General features: G+C 41.6%; 1 long non-coding RNA gene, 1 other non-coding gene and 1 pseudogene across 2 annotated transcripts; 1 reads left to right on the top strand and 2 right to left on the bottom strand.

Annotated features, from left to right (window-relative positions):
• Positions 1 to 1,290: 1,290 nt before the first annotated feature.
• On the bottom strand, positions 1,291 to 3,571 carry LOC112668874 (negative elongation factor E-like; annotated as a pseudogene).
• A 5,287-nt stretch (positions 3,572 to 8,858) lies between these two features.
• Positions 8,859 to 23,141, bottom strand: LOC112668706 (uncharacterized). Its single transcript, XR_003141817.3, has 3 exons — positions 22,738 to 23,141; positions 22,176 to 22,239; positions 8,859 to 10,329 (listed from the first exon to the last, which is right to left on the bottom strand). It is a non-coding gene; the product is annotated as an uncharacterized LOC112668706 (long non-coding RNA).
• On the top strand, positions 13,801 to 13,873 carry TRNAK-CUU (transfer RNA lysine (anticodon CUU)). The gene has a single exon. It is a non-coding gene; the product is annotated as a tRNA-Lys (tRNA).
• Positions 23,142 to 26,254: the final 3,113 nt, after the last annotated feature.

Here is a 26,254-nt window from a genome sequence, read left to right as displayed (position 1 = left end):
AGGTTACTTCTATAACTTGGTTATTGTAAATATTGTTGCAATAAACGTAGGGGTGCATATATCTTTTCGAATTAGAGTTTTCGTTTCCTTTGGGGACAACATTGCTGGACCTAGAGGGTATTACGCTAAGTGAAATAAGTCAGAGAAAAACAAATATCATATGATTTCACTCATATGTGGAATATAGAAAACAAAACAAATGAATGAACAGGCCAACAAACAAATAAAAAAAAAAAACAGAAACAGACTCAACTACAGAGAACAAACTTGTGGTTGCCAGAGGAGATGAGAGTGGGGGGGGGGGGGGCGAAATGGGTGAAAGGGATTAAGAGGTACAAACTTCCATTTATAAAATAAATATGTCCATGGGATGAAAAGCAAAGCACAGGGGATATAGTCAATAATACTGTAATAATTTTGTATGGTAACAGATGGTAATTACACTTACCGTGGTGAGCACTGAGTAATATATGGGATTGTTAAATCACTACGTCGTACACTTGAAATTAGTATAACATTATATGTCAACCATACTTCAATAAAAAAATACTGTAGACTTCCAGTATGTTTAAATATATGGTAAGACTAGACTCCATCCCCCAGTACTTTTCTTTTTCTCAGGGTTTTCTTGACAAATTTTTCTCTTTATTTCTCCATGGGAACTTCATATTCATCTTTTCAAGTTCCAGAAGTGGAAAAAAAACTTGGTGTTTTTGTAGAGATCACATTAAATTCTTTAAATAGCCTGAGCAGGATTGACATCTTTATGATGTTGTTTTCCTCCTCAGGAATACATTCCATCTTTCACTGGTTAGGCCTACCTCTTCGACTTTCAGGGGTATTTTAAGTTTGGCACATAAAGGAGTGCACATTTCTTATTTAATTTATTCCTGGATATTTTATCTTTCTGATGCTAAAGAGTGATGGCAATAATTACTTCTTTGCCTTGTTCCTATCTTTAGCAGGATGTCTTTAGTATTTCCCCATTATAAGAAACTGAACTTTGGGTTGAAACAAGTCTACTTCAGAAAGTGCCTTAACTTTTGAAGTAGTCTTTTAGACAGATGAAGAATTTTGTTCCAGAATTTTGTAAACGAAAGGCATGTTTGGAGAATTTTAAGTAATTTTAAAGGATTGTAAGCGGCAGGAGTGTAACTTGTCTGTTATAGGTGAGGCAGGAAATGTGGATGGGGACCATTCAAGACCTCACAGGCTGTGCTAAGGTGCTTGGACTTTCTTTCATAGGTGTAAAAAAAAACTACTGAGAAGTTTTAAGCAGGAGAACAGAATAATCATACTTTAATGAGATTCTTCTAGGGGCAATGGTTGATGATTTCCATTAACAAAGCATTTCAAACACAACTGCAAATCAGACCATACACAACCCAGTGAATAAGCCAGGAGGAAAAGTTGGGTCCAGAAAAACAAGCTGTAGCCATGTCATTATTTTTTTAATGACTTAAATATAATGGAGTTGGTAGATCTACTCAGGAATAAACATGAAAGACTTTTTCTGTTTTTCTATTTTCCAAATCTGAAAGTCCTGCTTGGGAGATTCAGCTACAGGTGACTATGCACTCTTCATCTGACCTAAGTATGAATCAGGATAGGCAGGTCTGGCCAGGAAGTACTGGATCTTAAAGAGACACCCAGCAACATGGTGGGACCTGAGTGACCCTACAGCAAGCCCCAGAATCATTTCCATTCACTGAGGACATGACTTTTTCTGTTTTCCTGAGTGGAGTGCTGGAAATAGTCAAGCACAAAGCACAGCATGGTGGACAAAGAATATGATGTTTGTGTTCATGAAAAATTCAACCCTAATTATACCTCTGGGAGCCAGTGGGAGTTATGAAATAGTGTGCTCAGGGTGTTCATCTTGTTAATAGATGCCAGCCATGGGGTACTTATTTTCTACACCATTTATAAAGACTTTGATGGACAGAAAAAAGCGACTTGCGTCAGTCCACAAAATTATAAGATATAAAGGATATTACAGTAATTCTTTGGGATGATTTTCATTTAGTATCTGGTCTGTGAGAATGCCTTTCCTCTTGTTAGTGCAATATTTCAGCGAATGCAATAGTCAGCTTAGCAGGAACTCTCAAAAGTTTATGCACTAACATCGGCTCAGACACCGGGGATACATTTTGTTGCCATTTAACAGTGACTATTTTTATTTTTATTTATTTATATATTTTTCTGTGTTCAAGATCCTTTTGGGAGAAGGGAGAGGGGAACGTGCACTGGCCATGTGTTACAACTGAGATAAAATCTAACAGCTGTTTTTAAAGGCTCAACCCCAATCCCAAGTGCTGGAAAACCAGAGGCGGGGGAGATGTGTGAGCTTCCACCTCAGTGTTTTACTGAGACCAGTGTTGGCACAGGTGAGGCACACGGAATCCAGCTCTGTTCCCTAGAAGCCATCCACAAGGTTTCCCTTGTAGACATCGTGGCTGTAGACAGTCTGGGTCCTCTTGTCCCGATGGCAACCCTTAGGGCTATTCTGGACAGCGAGGGAGCCCCAGACTGACTTGCCAGGGGCAGCGGCCAGCATGGGCTGCTTGCGGGCGAGGCTGACTTTGAGCTGGAGACTCCACCTGGGTCCCCTTGAGCTCAGCAACGGCCTGATCTGCTGTGTCCATCTTTTCACAGGGGACGAAGGCACAGTTTCTGGGTGGCTCCATGGAGAGGTCAATGATGTTTCCAAAGGGAGAGAGGGCCCCACGAAGGAGGGTGGGCGTCAGTCCTCGCCACACGCCTAGAGTATTCCCCTTCCGAGGGGCCCTGCGTTCAGGGAACGAATCCGACCTGCGGAAGGGGCCCTCTCGTTGTCCCCGTCGCGGTCCCTGTCCCGGTCCGCTCACGACTGTGGGCCCCGCTGGCCCCAGGTCCCGAAGCCGATCACTGGAAGGCACAAAACCCTCATACACAGATTTCCTTTGGGGGCGTCTGGGCGACTCCTGCAGATCGGGAGGGCTGGAAAGTGGGGACTGGCCCCTTCTCAGGGCCCTTTAACTTCCCCCCTAGGGTTGAGAACGCTTGACGCCCCAGTTCTTGGTCTCAGCCTTGGTGGCACTGAAGGCTGCTGACTTCAGCTGCTTTGCCTGCTCTGCAGGGTGGCCAGGTCCACCACAGGCTGTTCCCCCGTGAGCGTTTCCCACCGCCTTGGCTGGCTGTGCTGCTACTACTTTGCTTCTTCAGAGCCAGCAATGCCTTTTTCTTTTTCTTGAGTTTGTTGAATTTCTTCTGCAGAGCTTCCTCCTCCTGGCTCATGGGGTGGGGGGGGATCACCAACACGGTGGCTCCTGAGGGGGTGGTGACCGGGGTCCCAAGGTCTCGGGGGCACCCGCCCTGGCTAAAAGTAATCATTTTTAATATGTTTGTTAAGGAAATGGTTTTTAAATTTTATTTTGGACTCTCAGTTTAAGAGTGATAGCTCCTCAATTTCAATTACATGGACTGACTGACATACAGAAAGTCATGGTGCGACCAACATGACAGCATTCTGGAAACAAGTGAACAGTCAGGTCAGGTGAACACAAAAAAAATGTGAAAAGAGAAAGCTAGCTAGTCCATTTGTTAGGACAAAGAGTATATAAACAAGTTTCTTTGGTCTGAGACCAAAATCAGAAAGTCAACTTTAGAAACTTTCACCAATGTTTATGCAGGTTGAACCATATGAAACTCTTGATAGTCTACTAGTTTTGACCTACAAAATCGTATTTCATATGATTCAACCTGATGCTTTAGGGACAATATCATGTCCACACCCTAGAACTGGGCATAACCTGCAATTGCTTTAACTCTAAAGCCTTAAACTGCCTGACTATATCCTCCTGTCCTTCTAAACCTCTCATGCCCTATTTCTATAATGAATCCTTGTCTGTAGCCTAGACCAGTTTGCAGATCTGCAGGCCCATAGAGCCAAAAGTCCCCAGGGCAACTTGGCAAGAAACTTGCAACAATACCTCAGCGTTAGTTTTTGGGTTTTGGTTTTTTGTCTTTTGGGTTTTTTTGTTTTGTTTTGTTTTTATGGGTTATTTATTTATTTATTTATTTATTTTTCTTAACCTCACTGAACCTAGTGACTCACAGCTATTGAAGAGAATGAAGGAGACTGTGGAACTTCTGAGACTGAGTCATGGGAAGCATTGTGGCCTCCATCTTGGTTGAAAGACAAGAAACTCCCAGTGAGAGAAGGCAGAGAGGACTGTGGCAATGAGTCTGTGACTTTGTGAATATCATAAACTCAGTGATGTCCTCTATTGTTTCACCCTTTCAGATGCTCAGGCTGTGACTTGTGGCCAGTAGAATTTGGCCTTGGTTTTTAGCAGAGTCAGCCCTGGGCTGCTTCTGTATCCACCCTTGCTCCCTTGGCAATGCCACTGGGTTTTGTCAGGGCTTTAGACCCTGTCCATGTGCTGATGACCCCAGAATTTCTGTCTCCTCCCCACCCCTCTCCTCTGAGTTCCAGACCCTTGCCTCCAGCTTTCAACCAGATGTTTTGTCCACACAATGACATCTGAAGCACACTTCCACTGAAGCCCATCATATCCCTCCATATCACTGTAGGAAATGGCACCTTCAACCTTTTCTCAGCTCAAAAGCTTTAGAGGCCTCTTGACTTTTCTTTTCCTCACACCACACTGAGTCAGTTGGTAAATCCTATGAATTCTCCTGTCACTACATGAACCAGTCTGACCTGTCATCACCCTCATGGAACCTATGAGTTGCCTCGTGTGCCTTGTGTGATATTGGGGCCCTGCCCATACCTCTGTCCAGGGAGGAAAGGGACGAGGCTGCAGGGCAATGTCACAGTCATCACTTCCTCTATGCTTCTCATCCGGAGAGTTTGGGGTTAGGTTTCTTTATCCATAAACAGCCATGAATAAACACTGTTTGAGCTTGAGAGAATCCAAAAATTGTCCTCTACTCTCAGGAGACATGCTACTCAAATTAAAGTGGAGACAGGGGACAGTGTTGTCAGATCTGTTTTGGAAAAGGAGGTGGTGTCTCCTATTCCAGCAGATGGGAGGCCTCTGTGGCCTGAGGGGGAGGAAGCATTTCCAAGTTCTGTGCCTGGGCTCCCTACAAGCGCATCTCCACAGCTACCTTTCCAACATCCTTAGAAACAAGGATCAGGCAAATGTAGACATCTGCCAGAGGGCAACTGTGATTTTCCATGTGATATCACCACACCCTTGATGGAGAATACCCAGGAAGAGAGGGGTAGGGAAAGGGCTAGTAGAAGAGGGGAGACAAAGGATAGAAAGGTCAGTAGAGAGAGCCACCAACTAGCTTGAGTGAATGGTCCAGGGTGCCAGCTTTGGGGGGCACAGAGGAGAAATGAGAAGCTGGCTTGGATAACAGAGAAGCTGCAAAGTCACCCAGAGGGAGGGGGCAGACTAAGCTATGGCCTAACATGTCAGGAAGAAAGGCTGGGAAGGTGAAGGAAGGCTGGCAAGGGAAGGCTAGACAAGGGCTGCAAAGTCCTGGGATCTTTCTACCTGTCCCTGCATTGACAGGGATGAGCAATGTGTGCAGTCCCAATAAAGATGGCCACAAAGGATGTCCCTATATCTGAGCAGAGGGACAGGGATGTTTCCTGAGAAGAGGGAGAAGTTAGAACCTATAGGAGGGTCTGCAAGGATGGCCTTCAAGAATGGGGACCAGGAGAATTCTGCAGGTGGGGGGGCACCTGCAACTTTCCACCGTGTTCTTGCCTACATGCTCTCGTTTGTGATGCAGTCTGTGATTCTTGAGTATGAGAATGAAAACCTGCATGATAGGGGGCCTCTAATGTCCTTCTTGCCTTCTAACCTTACCCCTCTTTTTTTTCTTTTTTGCAGGACTTTACACCTTGCAAACTTCGACTAGACCATAAGCCACAGGCTTGCAGAAATACTTCTTGGAATATACTATTCTGATGGCATTCGGCTTGCACTGATGACCCTGGGCAAGGAGCCCAGAAACAGGAACAACCTCCGAACTGCGAGTTTCCATTGAATGTGAAAACTGTTATCGACACCCAAACTGCACATCAGTATATTCAGCTTTTCCCTATCCTACAGAAACCCTGACCCTGCTTTAATCTGGGCTCACCTGTCCTTCAGGTACTCTCTGATGTGCATCAGTTGAATAAACTCTTTAATCTTTATTTAAGTCACCTAAAGAACTCTCTTTTGACACCTGATACTCAGAAATATAGTCCTAGAACATTATTTGGGTCATCTGTTCCAAGGCCGTCTTTTAGCAAGTGTCCAGTGGTGTTCAGGGAGGGGCGAGATTAGCCTCTCTCCACCATGGCACTGGACTTTGTCACACAATGCTGCTTTCCTGAGCACAGGGCTCTAGAGCACAGGGGGAGTCTGAGGGTGTGCATGGGTGAACAATGGAGCACTGTGGGTATGACTCCTCACCCTGTTGTTTTTCCTGCAGCCCAGCAGAAGAAAGGGACTTGAGTGAGAAGTTAAGTAGAGTCATGGAATATAAAACAAGTTCTAATTCTTGAATTCTTTAGTTCATGAGATGGAATATATACTCAGCACACACTGAAGGAGATTAAACTCTCCTCCTGCCCCTATTCCACACCACTTCTCACTCAAGTCCCTTTCTTCTGCTGGGCTGCAGGAAAAACAACATCTGTCGTTTCTGGGAAATCTTACCCTTTAAGTGGTCTCATTATCCTGGACCTTGCATAGTGCCAAGGCATTGTGGTAGGGGAGGCTATTTGGTCCTTATTCATCAGGCCCACAGTTGTCAATCTGATTGCTTCAGGCCAGGTAGTTCTTTTTTTTTTTAATTTTTATTTATTTATGATAGTCACACAGAGAGAGAGAGAGAGAGGCAGAGACACAGGCAGAGGGAGAAGCAGGCTCCATGCACCGGGAGCCCAACGTGGGATTCGATCCTGGGTCTCCAGGATCGCGCCCTGGGCCAAAGGCAGGCGCTAAACTGCTGCGCCACCCAGGGATCCCCAGGTAGTTCTTGGTGACACCTGTGCCGGGAGTCTCTCTCTCTCTCTCTCTCTCTCTCTCTCTCTCTCTCTCTCTGGAGCCTTGCTGCCTCCCCATTGGGGCTGCCAGGAAAGAGGGCAGTGCCCCATCCATTCCTGGGACCACAACCTCACTCTTCCTTCTCTTCTGCGCAGTCTAGAGCAATCTATTTTCAGCCTGGGGAGAATCCGTCTCCTTTTATGTTTCTTTGACTGTGATTATTCTCAGGAATTCACTCCTAAGTGTAAAGCCAACATCAGCAGGACTTTCAGAGTGGACCTATTTTTTGCCTTGCCACATGCCTCCCCTGAAGCAACGTGCACTGAGCTGACTTAAATGAGGAGAAGGAAAAGGAAGAAACAGATGGGAAAAGAGTATATACAATTATGTATCTGTGAGAAATCTTCTGGCTTCTCCTTACCTTCCATGTCATCTGCTCTAACGCTGAGGCTGGCAGCCTGGGTTTGGAGTTTGCTAGTTGTGCAAACTCTCCCTGGAGCTGGAGGTGAGTCCAGTCCTTACTCTACAGCTTGGATAGGGATGAGGAGGGAGGTTCTCCAGAGTATTATCATAATGGAGGGAATTAAAGCAGCTGAAAATACTTGGCAGTCTTCTGTGACCTCTCCCTGTTCCATAATGATTAGTTGTTGCTCCTCTGTGTCCCTAGAACTCTTTCCTCTATTGCCACAGACCACAGTCTACTGCAATGCTAGCTTCATTCCTGCCTCCCTCTTCAGACGAGCTGAGGACCTGTATTTGTTCATCTGTGCACCTAAGCCCCTCATAGGTAAAGACTGAGTGAGTAACTCTTGGAAATGCTGTGGAATCTCTGTGCCTGCTGCAGGGGTCTGGCATGCCATGGGTATGAAAATTGTAGATGACAGCAAACAGTGCTGCTCAACAGAATTAGAATCAATAGGTTGAAAGCATGGGCCAAAGCAAGCCAGATAAAATCTAATGCTTAAAAACGTAAAACCATGGACTTGAATTGCAAACTTCAGCTGAGATAGAAGTGACCAGTCCATAAGCAAGATGTAGGGGTTCTAGTTGTGTTCAAGCTCAGTATGAGTTAGTAGTGCTATGTAGTTGACAAAGAGCAACAATCACAACAAAAACAAGTAGTCTGATAAAAGGCTGCATTAAGAGAAGTATGCCATCTAAAACAAAGGTGACAGCCCTCTTCTACTCCTCCCTGCATCCAAGTCAGATCTTTCTGGGGATATAATGTCCAGCCTCATGTACTATGTCTCCTGAGACAGGTGACCAAACAGAATTCCCCCAAACAAAAGTACCAGGAAGGTAGTTACATTTCAAAATTTTATCTTGTCTTTTCTTTAAATGGTGCTGGATTTACTGGATAAACATGTGGGAAAAAATGAACATACATAAAATGAACACACAAATACACAAAATTTAACTCAAAAATGGATCATACACCTAACACAAAACTCAAAACTATAAACTTCAAGAAGAAAACATTAAGAGAAAACTTTTTGCAATATTGGGGTACCCAATATTTCAGGTATTTCCTGGGTGCTCAAGTGGTTCAGTTGGTTAAGTGTCTGCCTTGGGCTCAGGTCATGATCCTAGGGTCCTGGGATCAAGCCCATTTTGGGCTTCCTGTTCAGTGAGGTATCTGCTTCTCCCTCTTCCTCCCTTGCCCTGCCCCTCCCACTGCTCATGCATGCTCTCTCTCTTTCTCTCATAAATAAATAAACAAACAAACAAATAAAATCTTTTTTTAAAAGAATTTTTTAGAACATAAAAAAACTATGAAGGAGAAAAAGATGAATGGACTTCATCAAAATAAAACCTTTTTTTCTTTGAAATTCACCCATAAGAAAACCAAAATGCAAGCCACAGACTGGGAGAAAATATGTACAGTGCATATGTAAGACAAAGAAGTTGCATCCAAATATGTAAAGAACTCAACTCAATAAGAAGAAGACAAAATAATACAACAAGAAGATGTGCAAAAGATTCAAATACGACACTTCACAAAAAAAGATACATGAATGGCCAATGAGCCAGGAAAAGATGTTCACCATCATTGCTCATTAGGAAAATAAAAATAGAAATACCACATATTTACCAAAATGGCTAAAATTAAAGACACTGACCATACTGAGTGTTGGCAAAGACATGGAGCAACTGGAATTCTCACACATGGCTGGTGGGGATATGAAATGATATACTGCTTTGGAAAACAACATGACAGTTTCTTAAAACATTAAACGTACACTTGCCATATAAGCCAGCCATTCTACAACTATGTATTTTCCCAAGAAAAATGAAAACATACACCTACACAAAGACTTATACATTCGATAACAAGTCTTTATTTGCAATATCAAAAAAAAGCAAAAAAAAAACTGTGGAAGCAACACAAATGTCCATCATCAGATGAATATATAAAATATTATGATATATTCATACTGTGGAATATTACTCAGCAATAAAAAGGAACATACGGTGTATACACACAACAACATGGGTAAATCTCAAGATCACTATGCTGAACTAAAGAAGCTAGATCAGACTAAAGAAGCTAGATCAGACAGCATGTAAAATACATGCTGTCTGATCCCATTTATATGCAATTATATATATATTTATATACATTGCAGAAACACAAGTTCATCTAACGTGTCAGTATTGTTGGTGCTGATTAAAATGTTTGCCATCTTGATTGGGGTGATGTATACATATGTCAAACTGAACAAACAGTATACTTTAAATATGTGCAATTTCCTGTATTTCAATTATATCTCTATGAAATTGGAGGAGAGCTCTTCTCTTCGGGGAACATAAAACAACATCAGATGTGGCTGGCACTAGTATTGAAAATTGTAGGATTGTAGAGCCAAGAGAATAGTAAAGCGATGCCTGGAAGGCCTGAGGGCTGCATTCAGTGTTCAAGTGCCCAGGGAGAAGAGGTGAGGGTTCTAGAGAAGGGGTCACTTCTTGCATAGGAGAAGATCCTGCTGGATGGTTGCCAAATGCGGGCAGAGAAATTCAGGAAATGATGCCCATTGGGATCCTGCTCCGGAAGGAATCAACTGCAATTTGTTTTCTAGGTTTTGTCAGAAGGTTTCCATTTGTAGCCACCAGTCCAGGGTTTTCCCTGCCAATTTTGTGATTGGGGAGGGCTGTAAGTGGAGGAGAGTTGGCCAAACTAAATGTTAGAGTCTGACACACACTGTGGCAGGGCTGTGTGAACTTCCCCACACAATACAGCTCCAAGTGGCATCCTCGTCACCTTCAGCTGAGGATTCGCACCTGCAGCTCTCCATTCCAGAGCACCACACCACATCCTCCTGATCTTCTGTATCTGAGGAGCAATTTCAAGAGTTAGAACCATAATGTGAGGGCAGCCTGGGTGGCTCAGTGGTTTGGTGCCTCCTTCAGCCCAGGGCATGATCCTGGAGACCTGGGATTGAGTCCCACATTGGGCTCCCTGCATGGGGCCTGCTTCTCCCTCTGCCTGTGTCTCTACCTCTCTCTGTGTGTGTCTCTCATGAATAAATAAACAAAATCTTAAAAAAAAAGAACCATAATGTGATTGTTGTCACCACCTCTAATTAATAACAAGGGCTGGTATTTGTTTAGTAACTGACCATGGATGCGACTGCAGTTAGATGCAAAAATATTCAATGTCCAATAGGCACTAAAATCATAACTTTTGGGTAACTCTGTTGGATAGAAATCATGCAATATTGATATTCTACTGGATAATAAGGTGACAACTAATTTATTTTTTTCAATTTAAAAAAACAGCTTTATTGAGATAAAGTTCATGTAATATGAAATTTACCTTTTAAAGTGTACAATCAACATCTTTCAGTATATTCATAGAGTCATGCATTAATACCACAATCCATTTTAGAACCTTTGCCTTACCCCAAAAGGAAACCTCATACCTCTTCATTGTTACACAACCTCCTCATCCCCACATCCCCTGGACAGTTAAGCATCTGCCTTCAGCTCATATCATGCATGATCCCAGGAGCCTGGGACAGAACCCCAAAGTGGGCTCCCTGCTCAGTGGGGAGTCTACTTCTCCTTCTCTCTCTGCCCCTCCCCCACCCCACTCATGCTCCCTCTCTCTCTCAAAATAAATAAATAAAATCTTTCTTTAAAAACGTATTCTTAATTGGTGAATTAGTTGAAATATTACTGATTATGCACTTTACACACATTCGTTCTATCTTCAAAACAACCTATGGGATAGGAAGTCATATTACTCTCATTTTACACAGGAGGAGACTGAGACACCAAGAGATATGGGAATAATTACCCACACTCTGGGTATAAGGCCAAAAAATAAATAAATAAATTCATGATCTAACCTATCAGTGTCAGACAAAGAGCATAGTGCAACAAGCCTCCTAATGATCATATAATTCTTCATGGGGATGTAATTTTGTTTGACCTACTAGGTAGTATTTAGTACAAGTATTTACTTAGTGTTTGATATTTTACCTAAATGGGGGTTTTTGCCCCATTATGAGCTGGCTTTAGAACCTGGCACTCTGGGAGATTGGATACCCCTGTGTTTATCTCAAGTGGGCTGAGTTGTGCTCCCTGCTATCCACCATCTGGGTTACTTGGGTGCAGTAGTGAATTTGCATATTCTTTTTCTTTTTAAGATTAATTTATTTATTATTTGAGAGAGAGGGACAACAGGGGAAGGGGCAGAGGAGAGGGAGAGGGAGAGAAAATCTCCAGCATACTCCCCACTGAACATTGAGCCCCACCAGGGGCTAGATCTTGCAACCCCAGATCATGACCCCAGCAGAAATCAAGAATCAGAAGCTCAAGGACTGAGCCACCCAGGCTCACAGTGAATTAGAATATTAAGAGGAATTAGCCCAGGAGAAAAAAGGGAGTTATCCCGAGTGAAAGAAACAGTTGATTTGAAAGGAAAGAACTCCTGGTGCTCTGGATTCTTCTAGGACCTGAGGTTTCCATCCTACTGAGGGCAGGAGACCGTGTGGAGCTGCTACCTGAGGCTGGAGCCATAGCTAAGGCAGGTCAGGAGGGGACTCGGTGTGAGCCAAATGTCTCTCCAGGGTAAGTACTTGGAAATGAGGGTGGGAGAGGGCCAGGAGGAGAGAGGAACTGGTTGAAGAAAAGGTGACACGAAGCACAGTTAGGGCAGGCTTGGCAAGTTTCTTCTGTACTTCCCAGTAACGGCAAGCTATTACTGAAGACATTTCAAGGTATTAAAAGTGGTATTCCTGTGAATTAATATGACCTGCCCACATAATTCATTTAAAAAATGCCTTTTGAAGTTGTAAACAGAATCAGTATGTCAGCTCCCGTGCTGAAGACTGGAAGAGATGAGGTGGGGATGAAGCCACTGGTCAGCCAGCCATCAGAGAAAGGGCCAGCGATGCGCCCAGGAGCTTGTGAATCAAGTCCCCGTTCCACCCAATCCATTAAAATTTTCATCGCTAACATGAAAGTACTTGACTTTTTAAAAAATGATAACAGTGCCAAACCCCATTTAGATGGAATAGCAATTAGTATTTTTTAAATGGTGTATCCAGAAGACAGGTGGTGCTGATATGAGGGTAGTTAACCCACTTGCTGAATTAATTGCCACTTTCCTCATCATCTGGGTTGTGAGAAGAGTGTTAGACAAATGGGGGAAACATTGCTGATGAAAGCAGAAATATTAGAATCAACCTAAACTGTAGGTGAATAGTTAAATAATTTTTTTTGGAATTCTCTGTACCGGTTTTCAAAATGAGGGGTTCCTGGCATGCCCTGGGAAGATGTGCATGGTTCTCAGTGCCTGCATAGCTGGCAGCACCAAGAAAATAATTATTATGTAAGTGGAGACATTGTTAAGTAAAACATTTACAAAAGTAAACAATACATACAACAAAAATCCATTTATTGTTTTAAAGGGGCTATGTGTGTTCAAAGGTATTTGTTTTTTTATATTTTTCATATCTATATAAACACAGAAACTATCTTGAAGAATATGTACCAAACTACTATAGTGGTTACTTCTGAAAAAGGGATTGGAAAGACGGGATTTTCCAGTTCAGAAAAATGAAATCAGCTTCTAGAAGATAAGTGTTCTAAAAGGTATGTGAAAATGACAAAAGCGAGAGAGAAAACTTCACATCACATACAATCACACTTTTCTTTCTTCTTCTTTTTAAGATTTTATTTATTTATGTATTTGAGAGAGTGAGAGAGAGAGAGCGAGCACATGAGGTGGTGGAAGGACAGAAGGAAAGCAATAAGCAGACTCCCCCTTGAGCAGTGAACCTGACTCAGGGCTTCATCTCAGGATCCTGGGATTATGACCTGGGCCAAAGGCAGATACTTAGCCAACTGAGGCACCCCACAATCACACTTTTCTAAGACATCTATCATATATACTCATTTTTTAAAAATAAAAGAATATACAACAAATTAAGAGCAGTTGTCTTTAGATGGTGGGCCATGACTGTTGTTTTCTTGGATGCCTTTTTGCATTTTCCAAAATGTCTACAATATTGGTTTATTATTTTCATTACATACAGATCAATGCTTTTTAAAAAAATATTTTATTTATCCACAAGTCATCCTCTTGTGGCCTCTTATTTGAGAGAGAGAGCATGAGTGGGGAGTAGAGTAGGGGCAGAGGGAGAAGGAGAAGCAGGCTCTCCACTGAGCAGGGAGCCCGATGCAGGGGCTCGATCCCAGGACGCTGGGATCATGACCTGAGCTGAAGGCAGACACTTAACTGACTAAGCCACCCAAGTATCTAACCTATGCTTTTCAAAAGAAAAGAAAGTGTGGTGCCTAGCTGGCTCAGTTGGTAGAGTATATGACTCTTGATCTTGGGGTCGTGGGTTCAAACCCCATGTTGGGTATAGAGATTACTTTAAAAAAACTAAAAGAAAAAGACGAGTTTTGTTAAGTGTGAAGGTATGCTTCTTATCCTTGTAACTCGGGGGAAATTTGCTGGATTCCCTGCTTATAGAAAAAAGCAACTTCTCCCTGTGGCAGGCAAGGGAGGTCTCACCTAGCAATTCACAGGCTCACAGTTGCCCAGACTGAAATGGGATAAACCTCAATAACCAAGCTTCCCCAGACTTGCTCAGTCCTCCCTCACTTCATTTAACAATTGGGCTCCTGTGCTGATGGTTTCAGTTCACTCACTGTGATTGTCATCACCTGTCCCAAGGCACAGTGACTTCTGGTTCATTCTACTGCTCCCAGTAGATTGAGGGAGTAGTCAACTTTGAAACAAAACCAGGCAAGTTTGAGATAGATAGGCAAACATCACAAAAATCGAATTCTGTGTGTATGTGTATGTGTATGTATGAGCTTAGCATATCCCAGAAGATGGTGTAGAGTATAGAAAGCAGATTCAAGGATCAGGAACAATGGCCCCTGACAGCCAGGGAGCTTCTCCAGGAAGCATGGGAAGCAGTGGATGAAGACAAATAGGAAGAAAAAGGAAGCCAAAGGGGTACCACATGTCAGTTTGTGAACATAAGAAATATCAGCACTCTGGAGATCCTTCAAAATAAATGGGGGCCACCTTTGAGGGGTAAGTTCTGATATCATACGGCTGTCAAACCAATAGGCATTTTATCCAAATAAGGCTAAATTCTCAAGCAATAAAAGCAAATCATAAGAGATAAAAGGTCCTAACTTTCCTTTTAGAACATTCCATTCCAGAAAACTAAGTAAGGTAACATCAATAGCTGTATGAGAGGTGAACTTTATAAGCTAAGAATGTTGTACTCACCCATTTTGTCTTTCACAAGTGAGGAAAACAGAGATATTCTCTTAAAAGCTTGGACCTATAACCAACAGGGTGTAGATCCAGAGCACCCAAATTTGGGTGGGTGGGGGTATCCCCCACTGCACAGGTGAAAGTCAGGGAATCCCTCCCACACAGCTTATCTGGAAATCTTGGGGTAACGTATCTATTCCAATTCAAGTGTTGAATTAGCAGGGCTAGGACCTTCTTCTCCTGTAGATCCCAGAATAATTTATGAGAGTGGGAGGGAATCTTGTGCAACACCCATGTGTACAGAAAGAAATGAAGTAAAATAGTCGTCCTCTTGTGACTGGTAAAAAAAAAAAAAAAAAAAAAAAAAAACAACCCAAAAGTCATGTTTCAAAAAATATCAAGTATGTGATCTTATTTTTGCAGTATTTTTTAAAATTCTACAATGAAAACAGATTACTAATATAATCAATGGGAAAAGACGTAAAAGATTACTTGGGATGGGCCCAGAACTCTCCATTTTTAAAACTCCTAGATAGGGATCCCTGGGTGGCACAGCGGTTTGGCGCCTGCCTTTGGCCCGGGGCGCGATCCTGGAGACCCGGGATCGAATCCCACGTCGGGCTCCCTGCATATGGAGCCTGCTTCTCCCTCTGCCTGTGTCTCTGCCTCTCTGTCTCTCTCTGTGTAACTATCATGAATAAATAAATAAAATCTTTAAAAAAAAAATAAAACTCCTAGATGACTCTCATTTATACTAGATTTTGAGAATGACTCCTCTAAACCTATTCTTTAAAGTGCTTTTCTTTTTCCAAATTTCAGTTATAATGATCAAAGAAATATAATAAAAAAAAATACAGCACTGCTTGAAGCCTAAGAAAGGATACTGCCCCATGCCAGAAATATGTGGGAATATCTGAGCTGTAGTGATAGTAGACCAAACCAAGAGGTGAGCTGAGTGAAGCACAACCCATCACAAGTGAGAGAAAGCGTATCTGCAGAGAAATCTAGGGGACCTGCTGCCAGACTGAACCCCAGTGATATCCCTAGGCTGAAGCTGGGAGCAGGGAGGAGCACCTGCCAGCTGCGAGGTGCTTCAGATGCAAACAGTTTCTGGCAAGATCCTCATCATTTTAAGAGAGTTCCTTATATTCCTAGTTTGAGTGTTTTTTAGTTTTCTTTTCTGGAATGAGTTGATTTTTATCAAAACAGGTTTTGTTACCTGGTGCAATGTGCATATGGTTTTCTTCTTTCATAGGCTAATAAAGTGACTGGCATTAAGATTTTCCTCAAGTTGAATCGTGTTTGCCTACCTAGTATAAATCTTATCTTTATGCTGCTGCATTGAATTTGCCTCTTTTTTTTTTAATTTCAGCTTTATAAAGTGAGCTAAGCTTATAGCTTTCCTTCCCTCCTTCCCTCCCTCCTTCCTTTTTTTTTAAAAAAAGGATTTTATTTACTTATTTAAGAGGGAGAGTGTGTGTGTGCCCACAAGCACAGGGAGGGGCAGAGGGAGAGGGACAAGTAGACTCCCCTGGGCTTGGGAACATTTTAATGTAGATATTGGATTACCTTTCCAATTCCTTCTGTTTTTTATTGGTCTCTATTTATTTTTAAAGATTTTATTTATTTATTCATGAGAGACACAGATTGAGAGACAGAGACACAGGCAGAGGGAGAAGCAGGCTCCACACAGGGAGCCCAACGCAGGAGTCGATCCCTGGACTCCAGGATCACGCCCTGGGCCGAAGGCAGGCGCCAAACTGCTGAGCCACCCAGGGATCCCTTATTGGTCTATATTTCCTACTTCTTTTGTCAATCCTGAGCATTTGATACCTAGAAAATCATGTTTTTTCTCTTTCAAATTTGTTATTATAAAGTTTTATATAATATTCACTTCAATTTTTAAAAATTCTACTGTGTTTGCAGGTACAGCATTTTTATTAGTCTTAATGTTGTTGATTAGTGTTTCTCTGATTTTGTCTTGATTAAACTTGTCATACTTTGTCCATTTTATTTGTGTCCTCCCTCCTCCAGAAGAAAAAACAAACAAACTACTTATTGGGTTCTATTCTTTCATTTCTTGGTTTCTACTTTTATATTTATTATGTACTTATTTGGGGGGATTGCTCTGATGTTCTTTTCTTAGCTTCTTAAACTGGGAGACCAGTTCACTTGTTTTTAAAAAATATTTTATTTCCAAACAAGTGTATTAAAGCTATATTTTTTTTAGTATGACTTTGGCTGCACCCTGCAGATTTTTATATGTAGTGCCTCTTGTCGTTCGTTTCTGACTTATCCATAAGTTCCACTTGGGTTTTTTTTCCCTATATTTCAGGTATTTTGGAAGGGTTATTTCTATTCCAACCAAATGAATAGTTTTGGGGATAGGGGTTGAATTTGATACTTTTTCGTATCATTTGTTAATTGCGAAATTTGTCTGTATAGGTTTTCTTTTTACAATGAGTTGAGATTTGCTTTTAGGCCTAACAAAGCTTATTTTTTAAGAAAATGTTCCACATTTGTTTAGAAAGAATGTATCTTCTTTGAAGTTGTGTACAGAGTTCTTTATGTAGCTGTTACATCAAGCTGCATTACTATGTTGTTCAAATCGTTTAAAGCCTCACTTATTATTTGCTTATTAATTGCTGGGAGATATGTAATAGGCTCTGTATCAACTGGCTATTACTGCAAAACAAACCCCTTGAAACTCAATGGCTTAAAACAGCCATCATTTATTATCACTCACCTGCCCATAGTAAAGGGGGTTCAGAGGACCTATGATGGCTTGGCTGAGTGCCTCTGCTCCAGGCTGTGCAGCCAGGGTTGCTATGGTGGCTGTGCTGCTAACTGCAACGGGGGTGGGTGGGGGGACTGTGGTTGTTGAGATGATTCTGCTCATCATCATCAGTTTGTGGGTTAGCTAGAAGAACTCTGCTCCACGGTGCCTTTGCTAAGCTCTTGCTGGTCCAAGAACCATGACATTTGCAGACGTAATTAAGGATCTTAAAGTGAGATCATCCTAGATTTAGAGTGAGCCCTAAATCCAATGACTGGGTGTCCTTGTAAAGAGACAGCAAAGGAGAAGCCGCAGAGACATACAGAGCAGAAGGTGATGTGACAATGTGGCAGAGATAGGAGAGCTATGCTTATAAAGCAAAGAATGCCAAGAAGTGCTGCTAGCCACCAGAAGCTAGGAGAGAGACATGGAACAGATTCTCCCTCGGAGGCTCCAGAAGGAACCAACCTTGATTCAAGCCTCCAGAACTGTGAAAGAATAAATTTATGTTCTTTTAAGCCACTCAGTTTGTGGTAATTTGTTTCAGCAGCCACAAAAAAGCTAATACAATCTGCTCCCACACATGCCCCTACTCTTGCTGACACATAGGCAATACGCTTTAGAAATTTCCTTGAGATGTAAGCTTTTATATTCCCCATCCAGGCTGTGCTGGGATCTGACTCCAGGAAATGAGGACTGGTGGGAGCAAGTCATGAAGAGAATTAGTATCTCTTTGGGAAGCTCCAATTCAACTGAGGTCAGCATGGTCTCCAGGCAAGCAGAAGTGCTTCTCCTCTGGCAGAGGGAGGAGATTGCTTTTGCCAAGGGAGTTTTGGGATTCGAGATTATTGGGTTTCAACACCAAAAAGTTTCCAATCCGGGTATTTTCTGTAGCTCTGTCATCATAATCAAATTCCGGGTCTGATATTCAGCACAATCTGATCTGTGACTGCAGCAGATAAGGCTCTCCTTAAAAGCTACCATACTTATGTTAGAAGTCAGGATAAGGGACACCTGGGTGGCTCAGCAGTTGAGCATCTGCCTTCGGCTCAGGGCGTGATCCACGGTCCCGGGATCGAGTCCCACATCAGGCTCCCTGCATGGAACCTGCTGATCCCTCTGCCTATGTCTCTGCCTGCCTCTCTCTCTGTGTCTCTCATGAATAAATAAATAAATTCTTTAAAAAAAATAAAAGAAGTCAGGATAATAATTCCCTCCCTGGAGACAGGCAATGATTGAAAGAGATCATAAAGATAGCTTCTGGGTGTTGATAGTTTTAAGAGATCATAAAGAGAGCTTCTGGGTGTTGATAGTTTTATATTTATTAAGTCTGGGGCCTGGCTAGGTGATTGTGCTCACTTGACGGAAATTTCTCAAATCCTGTATTTATAATATGTGCACATATTTATAATATGTGTTATAATATGTAACACTTCAATATTTTATAAATTGAAATTTACAAATTTTTATTTGTAAAAAAATGTCTTAAAAAAGTTTTAAAAAATAATAAAAATAAAAGCTGCTCTAGAGGCTCTCTGACTTTGTAAGTATATTCGTAGTTGGAAGTTGATTGCCCTGAGCTGGTCATCCTCTTTTCATAAGTCCCTAGAATTGTCATAAATAGCCAGACTGTTCCACATTCGTTTTAATTAATATAATTTCCACAGCAATTAGCGAAGTTATTATTTGGTCTCCTAGGACTGCCTCGCTATGGGTCCTTTGGAAATCAGGGTCTGAGGCAAAGATTAAAGTACTAACACTTTATCTGGGAAGGGCAAGCCCAGGAGAGTGAGAGGAGAAAGGGGAAGCATAATAAGGGAACTGTGTGAGGTGCTATAAGGCAAGGGGGTGCATTGGTGCATGGACCACTGCTCCACCAGGAGCCACAAAGAAACCATGAGGCCAGTCTGGATCTGACAATTTTTAACACCACTTCGAATCTTCTTGGTCCTATTTCCTACTCCATCCACCTCTGCAGCAAGTTCTACACAAGTCCCAACCAGTTTCACAGAGTTATGTCTCCTGAGAGTATCTCTCCTCCTGCCCCAGGGCTACTCTCATGCCAGGCTGGGAACTTTTGGGGGGAGCTCATTTAATATCATGTATGCACGACCTGGGAAGAGTTAACAGTCTACAGGGTAATGGCAGCTGTTGGATAGATGCTCCCCTTCCCCAGAAGGGCCGTTCTGAGATGCATTTCACAAAGTTTCTTAGACCATCCCATATCACTGAGCACCAGTCACTAACCATACATAGGTGGTGCCAACTTAAAACTTCTTTGCATTGGCTCTCCCTCCTATTTTGCTCCCCCTATCTCTTGTTTCTGTTCCTTGGGATCACTTCCCTAGTAAATTATCTATATGCCTGGCTTACCTCTGGGTCTGTTTTGGGGGGAACTAACAAGACAAAAATCACTCATTGGGACGTTTGCCCAGCATGCATGATGGGTCGCAAGCAGGTACCACACTCTGATGTGAGCCACAGGAGAGAAAGGAGAATTAATCTGCTTGGATTCCCTTTACCTCCCATTTTTTTCACTTTTCCAAACTTAGCTCACAAAAGATAACTCCCAGCCTTTTCATATTATATCACCTAGCTTCTCACCCATCACTCAGGAAATCTGATCTGATGTTTCATGGTGTGGGATGGAAGGGTGACTTCATGGGGTGGGTGCTGATTGATACAGAGAGAGAAGAGGAATGGATAGAGGCAGTGCAATAGGTACACAAGTTGAGCATCGTGTACAAGGGAGGAAACAGTATTTGAGAAGCAAGAGAATTGAAAGTGGACAGAGTTTGAGAGTCTACAGAATATTTATACAGAGAATTCATCCAGAATCTATTGAAGCTTAGATCTGGAGCTTAGGAAAGAGACCAGAGCTATAAATGTGGATTTGGGAACAACCAGGACATAGGGGCCTGACTGAAAATGAGGCCACTCTGAAAGTCACAGAGAAAAGCCAAGGTCAAACCTGGCGACCCAATGGGGGACAAATGTGCAGAAGAAGAGAAGCCAAGGGAGGACAATCTGAGTTAGGAGGAGAGTTGGGAGGGTGTTCTGTTATAGAAGCCAAGGGCAAGAGGGGAAGAGTAGGTGAAATGCTGTGAGGAGGTCATGCAGAATGCAGACTGAGGAAAAATCTGTCCTGTCTGGCAATTAGGAAGTCATCTGTGAGCCCCGTGAAAAATCTGCACCAGCAGAAATGTGGGCATGTAGGTCAGACTGCAGTGGCTGGGGTTGTGGGGAGGGGAGGTGAAGTAGTATGAGCCTCCGTGGATGCTCTTAGAGGAGATTGAGGATGTTGGCAGGAAGGAGAAGGGGCAGAAATGGGGGAGAGCCCTAGTATAATGCTGAGCATGAAGCAAGGGTCTTCTGAATTATGTCCTCACTGACTGTACCCCTAGTCAAGCCTGGAATTTGCACTCAGGATTGCCTGCCTCTGTGAGATTGCCTCTCCATCATCTGCTGGAGAGTGAAGCAAAGCTCTGGGAAGGAAATTTCAGATGGGAGGGACTGGATTTGTGTGCAGTCCGAAAGGAGCCAGAGGAGAGGAAGGGCTGGCAGACACAAATAGGAGGAATATCTTGTGGTGGTGGTCCCCGGAGGAAGTACAGGTGGCAGGTGGCAGGTGGCGGGAGGAGGCCATTGGTAAGTCATCCATCTCAAGACTCAACAAATTACAGAATCGTAGACACATCTTTATTTTGTCTTGGGCTTCTTAATTTTGAATCTCTTAGTTAATAGGTAGCCTTCTGACTTCCTTGCCCAGAAATTAGGATGTGTTGCTCACTAAAATGTGTTGGGCCTGGAGAAGTGGGAGGAGGGGTGCAGGAGGTCTATTAGTCACAGGCCCCAGGCCTAAAATATTTCTCTCTAAGGATGAAAACAAGCTTATATAATGAACAAGAAATACCAGCACTGCTGTGAGAGTGGCAAAATAATGTAATAAAAGTATTTTTTCCTTTGTTTATACTTTTTTACTACTTATGTTGAAATAATTATAGATTCATAGGAGGTGAAATAAATTCTTTTTTAAATGAAAGATTATTTTGGGGGATCCCTGGGTGGCTCAGTGGTTTAGCGCCTGCCTTTGGCCCAGGGTGCAATCCTGGAGTCCCGAGATTGAGTCCCACGTCGGGCTCCCGGCATGGAGCCTGCTTCTCCCTCCTCCTGTGTCTCTGCCTCTCTCTCTCTCTCTCTCTCTCTCTAATAAATAAATAAATCTTTAAAAAAAAGAAAGATTATTTTTCTATTTTCGATATGTATTTTATTTTATTTTAAGATTTAGTTTATTTATTTGACAGAGAGAGAGAGTGAAAGAGCCCAAGCAGGGGGAGCAGCAGAGGGAGAGAGAAGCAGGCTTCCTGCTGAGCAGAGAGCCTGACGTGGGGCTCAATCCCAGGATCTCAGATCATGACCTGAGCTGAAGGCAGGCGCTTAACCAACTGAACCACCCCGGCGCCCCTTGACATACATTTTAAATGACATAATTTGTAAATGACATATTTTGTAGATGATACATTTTTTTCCTGCCAATTTCCAAAAAATTTATTTATTTATTTATTTTAATTTCCAAAAAATTTAAACCATAATAATATCTAATATTGTCAAGGGTGCAGGGACAGCAGCTTTTTGGAGGACAATTGGGTTGTACCTTTATAATCGAACACAGACGTGCACTTGGAATTTCCAGGTCCATGCGAGAAGTACTCACACACCTGCACAAAGAGGGTAAATGCTTGTCAGTGGGGACACAATATATCAATAAAACGGAATTCCATTCAGCCATTAAGATGAAGAACATGTATGTTAGGAAGTTCTCCAAAAACATTGTTAACTGAAAGAAAACAAAAAACAAAAACAAAAACAAAAACAAAAATGCAAGTTGAAAACAGTACTATAATACAGTATGACCTTATTTATTTAAATATCAAAATGAACACAAAACCAAATTATTTGTGTCTATATAACTACAGTAATGTTGAAGGAGAGGAATGAGATTGGAGGATAATAGAATCAATGTGGAATTTCATTTTATTAGTTTTGTTATTTTGCAATGAGAATATACTCATGTATCATTTGGGCGTTTAATTTTTTTGCTAGAATGAGAACTGCTAGCATGGTAATGACCACATGAGACAGCATCTCCATTCCTCTTCTCGTAAATATCACGTAGAATTCCGTTTTAAACAAAACTGGACTCCTACTGTTCTTACCTGAAATTCAGCAGTTTTTAGTACATATATGCTCCTCAATTCGTTGTTTGCTTTTGGTCCATCCTGAAGCCCTGAAATTATGATTGTTTTTCAATAATTATTTTGTTCAGTTTTATAGTTGTTTCTGGAAGAGAAGGTGTACCAACATTTTACCAGCCATTGCTAGAACTCTTTTCATTTGTATCTGAGTTTGTGATTTTGTTTTTCTGAGCTAATGTTTTCAATTTTTGTAGAGTCTATATAGTTTCCTGGGGGCTACCATAACAAGTTACCAAAAACTGGGTGAGTTAAAACAAATTTATTTTTTCACAAAGAGGCCAGAAGTCAGAACTCAAGGTTTTGGCAAGGCCATGCTCTCTCTGAATTCTCTAAGGGAGAGTCTGTTCCATGTCTCTCTCTTTCTTTCTTTCTTTCTTTCTTTCTTTCTTTCTTTCTTTCTTTCTTTCTTTCTTCTTTCTTTCTTTTCTTTCTTTCTTTCTTTCTTTCTTCTTTCTTTCTTTCTTTCTTTCTTTCTTTCTTTCTTTCTTTCTTTCCTTCCTTCCTTCCTTCCTTCTTTCTTTTATTCTTTAGATTTTTATATTTATTTGAAAGGGGGAGAGAGAGAACACAAGTAGGGGGGAGTGCAGAGGGTGAGGGAGAGAAACAGACTCCCTGCTGAACAGGGAGCCCAATGTCATGCAGGGCTTGATTTCATGAATCTGAGACCATGACTTGAATTGAAACCAAGAGTTAGATGTTTAGCCAACTGAGCCACCCATGTGCACCTCCATGCCTTTCTTTTAGCTTCTGGTATTGCTGGCATTATTTTTCTTTCTTATAGATTGATCACTCCAGTCTCTGCCTCTCTGGTCACATCGGGTTCTTTTTTTGTGTCTTCATATCATCTTCCCTCTGTGTATGTCTGTCTCTGTGTCTCTTCTTATAAGACACCACCTATATTGGATCAGGGCCCCCCTTAATGATCTCATCTTACCTTGATTACCTCTGCAAAGACCTTATTTCCAGATGAGGTCATATTCATAGATACCTGAGATTAGGACTTCTATGTACCTCCTTGAGGTGCATAATTCAATCTAGAACAGTTAAATATATCAATCTTTTATCTTATGGTGTCTATGTATTAACTTCTCCCTAAGAAAGATCTTCTTCACCTCTTTATGAATAAATATATTTTTATATTGTAACTTCTTACATTTAAATTTCTGAGACATCTGAAATTGTTTGAGTGTAAGGAATGAGATAGATACTCCATTTTATATTTTCATTGTTCTAAAATGATTTTTTACATTGAATAGCAGTGGTGAGAGTGGAAATCCCTGTTGTGTTTCTGATTTTAGGGAAAAGGCTCTCAGTTTTTCCCCATTGAGAATGATATTTACTGTGGGCTTTACATAGATGGCTTTTAAGATGCTGAGGAATGCTCCCTCTATCCCTACATTCTCAAGAGTTTTGATCAGGAATGGATGCTGTATTTTGTCAAATATTTTCTCTGCATCTATTGAGAGGATCATACGGTTCTTGTTTTTTCTCTTGTTGATGTGATTTATCATGTTAGTTGTTTTACAAGTGTTGAACCAACCTTGCATCCCGTGGATAAATCCCACTTAGTCATAGTAAATAATCTTAATGTACTGTTGGATCCTATTGGCTAGTATCTTGTTGAGAATTTTTGCAGCTGTGTTCATCAGGGATATTGGTCTATAATTCTCCTTTTTGGTGGGGTCTTTGTCTGGTTTTGGAATTAAGGTGATGCTGGCCTCATAAAATGAGTTTGGAAGTATTCCGTCCCTTTTTATCCTTTGGAACTGCTTGAGTAGAATAGGTATTATTTCTTCTTTAAATGTTTGATAAATTTCCCCGGGAAACCATCTGGCCCTGGACTTTTGTGTCTTGGGAGGTTTTTAATGACTGCTTCAATTTCCTCCCTGGTTATTGGCCTGTCCAGGTTTTCTATTTCTTCCTGTCCCAGTTTTGGTAATTTGTGGTTTTCCAGAAATGCATCCATTTCTTCTAGATTGCCTAATTTTTTTGGTGTACAGCTGCTCATAATACATTTTTAAAATCCTTTGTATTTACTTGGTATTGGTTGTGATCTGTCCTCTTTCATTCATGATTTTAATAATTTGAGTTTTTTCTCTTTTCTTTTTAATACGGATGGCTAATGGTTTATCTATCTTATTAATTCTTTCAAAGAACAAGCTCCTGATTTTGTTGATCTGTTATACAGTTCTTCTGGTCTCTATTTCATTGAGTTCTGCTCGAATCTTTACTATTTTCTTCTGCTTGGTGTAGGCTTTACTTGCTGTTCTTTCTCTAGTTCCTCTCGGTGTGAGGTTAGCTTGTGTATTTGAGTTTTTTCCAGTTTTTTGAGGGATGCTTGTATTGCGACGTATTTCCCTCTTAGGACTCCTTTTGCTGTATCCCAAAGATTTTGAATGGTTGTATCTTCATTCTCATTAGTTTCCATGAATCTTTTTAATTCTTCTCTAATTTCCTGGTTGACCTATTCATCTTTTAGCAGGATGCTCTTTAACCTCCACGTGTTTGAATTTCTTCCAAATTTCTTCTTGTGATTGAGTTCTAGTTTCAAAGCATTGTGGTCTGAAAATATGCAGAGGACAACCTCAATCTTCTGGTATCGGGTGAGACCTGATTTGTGACCCAGTATGTGGTCTATTCTGGAGAAAGTTCCATGTGCACTTGAGAAGAATGTGTATTCAGTTGCATTCGGATGGAAAGTTCTGTATATATCTGTGAAATCCATCTGGTCCAGTGTATCATTTAGTACCAGAAGTCCTAGCCTCAGCAATCAGACAACAAAAAGAAATAAAAGGCATTCAAATTGGCAAAGAAGAAGTCAAACTTTCCCTCTTCGCAGATGACATGATACCATACATAGAAAACCCCAAAGACTCCACCCCAAGCTTGCTAGAACTCATACAGCAATTCGGCAGTGTGGCAGGATACAAAATCAATGCCCAGAAATCAGTGGCATTTCTATACACTAACAATGATACTGAAGAAAGAGAAATTAAGGAGTCAATCCCATTTACAATTGCACCCAAAAGCATAAGATACGAGGGATTAAAACTAGCCAAAGAGATAAAGGATCTATACCCTAAAAACTATAGATCACTTCTGAAAGAAATTGAGGAAGACACAAAGAAATGGAAAAATATTCCATACTCATGGTTTGGAAGAATTAATATTGTGAAAATGTCTATGCTACCCAGGGCAATTTACACGTTCAATGCAATCCCTATCAAAATATCATGGACTTTCTTCAGAGAGTTGGAACAAATAATCTTAAGATTTGTGTGGAATCAGAAAAGACTCTGAATAGCCAGGGGAATATTGAAAAAGAAAACCATAGCTGGGGGCATCACAATGCCAGATTTCAAATTGTACTACAAAGCTGTGGTCATCAAGACAGTGTGGTACTGGCACAAAAACAGACACATAGATCAATGGAACAGAATAGAGAACCCAGAAATGGGCCCTCAACTCTATGGTCAAC

The sequence above is a fragment of the Canis lupus genome, chromosome 23, assembly GCF_003254725.2.
Source record: "Canis lupus dingo isolate Sandy chromosome 23, ASM325472v2, whole genome shotgun sequence".
Classification (NCBI taxonomy): domain Eukaryota; kingdom Metazoa; phylum Chordata; class Mammalia; order Carnivora; family Canidae; genus Canis; species Canis lupus.
Note: the sequence above shows the minus strand (reverse complement) of the source record. Positions and strands in the feature narration are given on the sequence as shown.